Genomic DNA, 7,393 nt, shown 5'->3' on the forward strand with positions numbered 1-7,393 from the left:
CCGGGGAATTTAAAATTTTTTCTTGACCAGGTGCCCTGGCTCACGCCTGTACTCCGAGCCTGAGCCCAGCCTGGGCTACTTGGTGAGAGCTTGTCTCTACAACAAATCAAGAAAAACCAGCCAGGCATGGTGGTGCACGCTTGTGGTTCCAGCTACTTGGAAGACTGAGGCAGAAAGGCCTGAGCCCAGCAGGTGGAGGCTGTGGTGACCGTGAGCGTGTACTCCAACCTGGGCAACAGAGTGAGACTCTGATGAAAAAAAAAAAAGATATTTTCCTGTGTTTTCTCTTGAAAGTTTTATAATTTTATCTTTCATGTTTGATACCTATCTGAATTCTGGGGATATTGGCAAAAGTTTTCTTCTTATCTCATATGGGAAATCATTTGTTCCAGCATCATTTATTGACGAGCCTAACTTCTCTCAACTGATTTATAAATAAATAAAAATTTCAGCCATGCTCGGTGGCTCAGCCTGTAATCCCGTGCTTTGGGAGGCTGAGGTGAGTGGATTGCCTGAGACCGTGGGTTCGAGACCCGCCTGGGCAGCGAGACCTCATCTCTACAATAAATCAAAAAATTAGCGGGGCATGGTAGTGCGCGCCTATAGTTCCAGCTACTCGGAAGGCTGAGGCGGAAGGATCGTCAGAGCCCAGCAGGTCGAGGCTGCGTTGGTCGGGAGCGGCCACTGCACTCCAGTCTGGGCGACAGAGTGAGACTCCAACTCAAAAAAAAAAAAAAGTCACCACAAATATAACCCATATATGCATGGGTCTGTTTCTAGAGTCTTATTTCTTAATAGTCTATTTGATTACTTATTTAATTGTAACAAGGACATGTTTTAATGATAACAGATTTATAATAAAATTGATATCTAGTAAAAATAATCTTCCTCTTCAAAATCATCTTGCTTCTTCCAGGCTCACTCCATCTGAGTTTTGAGTACTTTATCCAAACCATGAAAACCCTTTGGAAAAAGTATAATAGGAATTGCAGTAACTTCAGAGATTTATTTAGAAGAATTCCCATCTCTGTTATAAGATCTCGGAATTGATTTGAACATCTTTCTAATGACTCCAGAGTATCTTTTTATTGTGCTATAGGGTTAACAATTTAAGTTTTGCATGTATGTGTCAATGCCCATTGAACTGTGTAACACAACACAGGAACCCTAAAGTAAACTATGGGCTTTAGGTAATGATATTATATTGATAGTGATTTTTTGGGGTTTTTTTTTTTGTTTGTTTTCTTCGAGTTGTAGGTTCACTCTGTCGCCCTGGCTGGAGGTCAGTGGCATGCTCACGGGCACTGCAGCCTTAGCCTGCTGGTCTCAGGTAATCCTTCTGCTTCAGTCTTAAGCTGGAACAACCACAGGTATGTGCCACCACTCTCAGCTAATTTTTTTTATTTATCATAGAGACAAGGTCTCGCCAAGTTGCCCAGGCTGGTCTTGAACCCTGGGCCAAGCAGGCCTCTTGTCTTGGCCTCCCAAAGTGCCGGAATTACATGCATAAGCCACCTTGCCTGATTTGATAGTGGTTTAATTATAACAAACATGCTACACTAATGCAAGACTTTAATCATAAACCTAGGAAGTAAAGAGTTATGTGGGAATTCTCTGTAATATCTGCTCAATTTTCTGTACTCCTAAAACATTAATTGATTAGTTTTTAAAAAATACCTAGCTGGGTATAGTGGCTCACACTTGTAATCCCAGCACTTAGGAAAGCTGAAGTGGAAGGATTGCTTGAGCCCAGGAGCACAAGAGCAACCTGGGCAACATAGCAAGACCTTATCTCTACAAAAATAAAAAAAGGAGCAAGGCATGGTGGCAAGTGCCTGTAGCACCCTCTACTTGGGAGGCTGAGGTGGGGGAATCACTTGAGTCCAGGGGGCTGAGGCTGCGGTGAGCTACCTGGGCAACAGAGTAAGACCATGACTCAAAAAAAAAAGATTTAAGGCAATGTTTTGTGGTCTAAAAAAAAAAAAATTCTTACTTAGTCTCCTTATCTGTATCATAGGGATTATGATGGTACTTAGGCTAGTATTTACCGCAAAGGTTGTCATGAGGATTATGAGATATGTGCAAAGTCCTTATCATAATTGTTGGCAAGTTGGAAGAGCACGATCGTTGTAGTTACAATAATAACTCAGCCTCCATGCCTTCTCCCTTCATTCCAGCTTTAGATTTGCCTTCTGATTTAGTCCTTAGCTGCTTCATCCAGTCATTTATTGAAAAAATATTTATTTTGTCTCAGATATCATGCTAGGCACTGTCAATGCAAAGAGATACTTTTCTGCCTTCGAACCTCAAACAATTTATAGCCCAGTGGAGAAAAGAGAGAGTTAAACAGACAATTATAGCATGGGGTCGTAGTTTCAGGAGAAGTAATGCCTGACTTTCCTCCCATGTCCAATTTCTAGCATTTTCCCAATCTCTGAATCTAGGTGGACTTGGGACACAACCTTCCTTGACATGGCCTACAAAGCCACTGGCCAAAGAGCCAGAGCCTCTGGCTCTCACAGAACAGTGAGTTCCAGGAGGGTTTGGTTCCAGTAACTCTGCTTAGATCCAGCACCATCAGCCGTGGATGTTCTGGGATGACCGGCTGCTTTCCTATCAAGAAAAACCCACGTTTAAGTAGCAGCATGTATTATACCGTTCTTGAGAAACTAACATCCTCCTCGGTGACCCTTAGAAGCCGAGGCTTGCCTGTCACCCTGTTCTATTTCCTTCATCAGGGCACTCATCTCACAGCATGTTGCCACCTACGCCCAGCAGCATTGCCCAGGAGAGCAACTGCCCCAGAGCTCAGAGTCCCCTGGATCCTTTGTGCCAGCTCCTATGGAGTCCCCCAGTTTCTCCTACTCATCCTCTGCCATGTCCTGAATGCTTCACGAGCTGGAAGCTCAGAAAACTTCCAAGACAGTAGTTCCTGGACCCCAAAGTATGTCTCGATGACAAGAACTTACGTTTGCTGAAAGATCTCTGGTTTTCACGAAGTTTTGTTTTGTGGTTTCTTTTCTTCTTTCTTTCTCTCTCTCTCTTTAGTATTATAGCATATAATGACTTTTTGCTTATGAAGGAAAGATAGTTTCCATTCTGACCATATCTGTGAAGAAATTCAGTTATTCAGTGGTTTAGTGGTTACTTATCCATAATCAAATTCTTTATCTCTTTACCGACTGAGCTAAGCTTGTCTCCATATTTAAATCATGGTTTGAGCAGATTCTACCAGAGGCCTCATTTTCCTTATAATAATTTTATAGGTCAATAAATTCTAAATATTTTCATAATCTAGTGGAAAACTCATAAGATATGTTTCTTAAATGAAGCATCTTTGTTTTATTCATTTTGTTATTTTTTTTTTAAGTCGAGGTCTCACTTTGTTGCCCTGGCTGGAACACGGGGCATTCACAGCTCACCACAGTCTCAACCTTCTGGGCTCAGGGCATCCTTCCACCTCAGCCTTCCAAGTAGCTGGAACCACAGGTGCACACCATCATGCCCGGCTAATTTTTTGATTTATTGTAGAGATGAGATCTCACCAATTTGCCCAGGCTGGTCTTGAACCCCTGGGCTCAGGCAATCCTCCCACCTTTGCCTCCCAAAGTACTGGGATTACAGGCTTGAGCCACCGTGCCCACTCCATTTTTATTTTTTATAGAGACAAGATCTTGCTATTGTTACCGGCTGGTCTTGAGCCCGTGGACTCAAGCAATCTTCCTGCCTCAGCTTCCCAGAGTGCTGAGATTACAGGTGTGAACCCCAAAGCCCAGCTGATCATTTTATGTGTGTATGTATGTATGTATTTAGAGGCAGAGTCTTTCTTTGTTGCCCAGGTTGGAATGCAGTGGTCTGATCACAGCTCATTGCAGCCATGGTCTTTTGGGCTCAAGCAATCCCCCTTCCCAGGGCTCCTAAATGCTGGGATTATAGGCATGAATCATCACATCCAGTATGTTTGAATCATCGTTCTATCTTCAATGATAGTCAGAGCCTCATACCCAGTAGACCCCTATAAATGTTGGTTAAATTAATTAGAAATTCTTTTTCTGTAGCCACTCAGAATTGCAGGAGATCTCAGTGACTGGTACTTTAAAATCCCAAAGATCACATTTTCTAGAACCAGGGAAATATGTTTTCTCTGATGACAATGAGCTTAAGAAACAGACAATTTCTGGCCTAGCAGGGTGGCTCATATATGTAATCCCCGAATTTAGGGAGATCAATGCAGGAGGATTGCTGGAGCCCAGGAGTTTGAGACAAGCCTGGGCAACATAGTAAGATCTCGTCTCTACAAACAATAAAAAAATTAGCAGGGCATGGTGGCAAGTGCCTGTAGTCCCAGCTACTTGGAAGGCTGAGGCAAAGGATTGCCTGAGCCCAGCAGGTCAAGCCTGTGGTGAGCTGTGATCATGCCACTGCACTCCAGCTTGGGTGACAAAGTGAGACTCACAAAAAAAAAATTGTTTTCTCTTTTGTTATTGTGTGCTTTTAACAAAGACCAAAGCAAATCATTTTCTAAGATTCAAATGTTTTATATACATGCATTTATATATACATATGTATATATGTAATATATGTGTAGTTTAAATTATATATTTCATATATACATATATGTGTACAGTATGTACAAATGTACATATAAATGTAATATAAAATATACATTTTTAAGAAGAATATATATATTGTACTCTTACATTGTAATCAGCAAGATAGTTCAGATATTTACTCGTTTATTTGTCTTAAGAAACAAATACAAACCCAACACATGAACGTCAGTACACTGACTCAACATTTTTTGCAAAAGTGGTTTAAGAATTTCTACTTTCCTGGTGCACTATTTTATTTTATTTTATTTTTTTTTGAGTTGGAGTCTCACTCTGTCACCCAGACTGGAGTGCAGTGGCCGCTCCCGGCCACCGCAGCCTCGACCTGCTGGGCTCCGGCGATCCTTCCGCCTCAGCCTTCCAAGTAGCCGGAATTACAGGCGCGCGCTACCACGCCCGGCTGATTTTTTGATTCATTGTAGAGATGAGGTCTCGCTGCCCAGGCGGGTCTCGAACCCGCGGGCTCAGGCAATCCTCTCACTTCAGCCTCCCAAAGGCGCGGGATTACAGGCTGAGCCACCGAGCCCGGCTAATTTTCACTATTTTCAAATACAATTGTTAAAGCCAGTTAAAAATGCTTACTTATTTTGAACTCATAAAAGTTTAACACAAAATATTGGTGTTAAATGCATGAAGCAGAAAATGGCTTCAGCTTAGTCAATGTTTTGTCTTACTGAATTTGTAGACAATTACTTTTAAATGGTAAATTTTCTCTGGGCTATCACTAAATTGAAATTATAGAGTGATAAGTGTAAGAAGAATTAGAAAAAAATAATTGTGCTTGTTGGGATTTAAGCAGCTATTGTTGTTAAGCTCTGTTTTAGTATTTATTAGTCATTCTACATTAATTTATAACATTGTCTTACAAGCTTCTACTTAAAATTCAATAGGCTTCACAGTGAATGAAAACAATGACGTAATGCATCACAACATGAAAACTCGTGTTTAATGAAGGGATTCTCCTGTTGTATTTTTTGGCACTTGAGGACCATTTTATCACATTTATGACAAAAGAAAAAATAAAAGGGAAAAAAAGGAAAGATGCAAAAAAAACCTATATAACACAAAGCAACACTATTGGAAAAATGAACAAGACATGAATCTAACCCTACTGGATTGGAGTGACAGAGATAGTAAAACCTTCACAATAAAAAGTGGCAAATGCTGGCCAGGTGTAGCGGCTCATGCTTGTAATCCCAGCAATTTGGGAGGTCAAGACATGAGGACTGTTTGAGCCCAGAAGTTGGAGACCAGCCTGGGCAACATAGCAAGACTTTGACTCTACAAGAAATTAAAAAAAGTAACTAGGACTCACCACAGCCTTGACCTCCTGGGTTTAGGTCATCCTTCCACCTCAGCCTCCTAGCTGGGACTACAGGCATGCAGCACCACACCTGGCTTTTTTTTTTTTTAATCTTCATAGAGACAGGTCTCCCTATGTTGCCTAGGCTGGTCTTGAACTTCTGGGCTCAAGCAATTCTCTCACCTTGGCCTCCCAAAGTGCTGGGATTACAGGCTTGAACCACCGAACCCAGCAGACATGAATCTTCCTTAAGAAACGTATTCCTAGCTGGGTGCAGTGGCTCATGCCTGCAATTTCAGCACTTTGGGAGGCGGAAGCGATAGGATTGCTTGAGCCCAGGGGTATGAGAGCAGCCTGAGCAACTTGACAAGACCTTGTCTCTACAATAAATCAAAATTAGCTGGGCATAGTGGCTCATACCTGTGACTCCAGCTACTTGGAAGACTAAGGCGGAAGAATCTCCTGACCCCAGTAGGTCGAGGCTACGGTGGCCATGAACATGCCACTGGACTCTAGCCTGGGCTACAGAGTGAGACTCTAACTAAACAAACAAACAAACAAAAGAAATAGTGTTCTGTAACTGTTCATTGTTTGGGTGTAACTACCCCAAATTCACATTGCAAATTAATTCCTAAACTTACAACTTATCAATCCTAAAATAGAACATAGACCTTATTAACATACAGTATCTTCTTCAGGTTTCCCTCTCTAAATATATATACATGCTAAAAGCACAGATTTTCGAGTTTTTAGAAAACCTTTAGTTTGACCCTTGTTCCACCACTAACAAGCTTGTCTGGTCTTGGTAGGTGATTAATCTCTGTGAAACTCAGTTTTCTCATCTGTCAAATAGGGATAATGGTGACAGCTTGTGCATATTCTGACCTGAGACACAGAGGCAATGAGTAACTACAATTTCGTGGTTCCTTCCTTAAGGCCCACCCTTAAATGAATAGTCAAAGCAGTGATGTCTTGTTACTTGAGGACCTAGAAAGTGATTGGCAAAAGAGCGATTATCCACTCTGTGTTGGCACTGACTGTCAGGGTCTAGGATTTAATTTTACCCTTCTTTGCATGTAATAAGTTGGCATGCTGCTGTTTTGTAGGTGCTGGTCAAAAACACAGGACCTAGGAGTCAGGGAGAAAGGAGTCCGTTATAGCACAATAGGCAGAAAGCATCCCAGGTGGATGCTGTGTCTCCCATGAGTCTGCACTGTGGCTGAGGAATACTGAACTCGAAGAATCCATAAAACCTGCCCTGTGTGGGAGACATTGTCTCCTTTCTTGAGTTTTCTCACTGCAAGTACAACCCTGAGGAATGTCTCAGACAAGGGGCAGCCAGAGCCTTGTGTTCTTGGCACAGTCAGAAGGAATACACAGGGTCACTCAGAGCTCGTGGTCTGTTTTCCTTAGCTCTGACCTACCACAAAGGTGAAGTTGGTGTTAAATATCATTGAGAAGGGCTTTGAGGTTTTTGCGG

Source organism: Carlito syrichta, unplaced genomic scaffold (assembly GCF_000164805.1).
Source record: "Carlito syrichta isolate Samal-C Ts95f unplaced genomic scaffold, Tarsius_syrichta-2.0.1 Scaffold132721, whole genome shotgun sequence".
Lineage (NCBI taxonomy): Eukaryota > Metazoa > Chordata > Mammalia > Primates > Tarsiidae > Carlito > Carlito syrichta.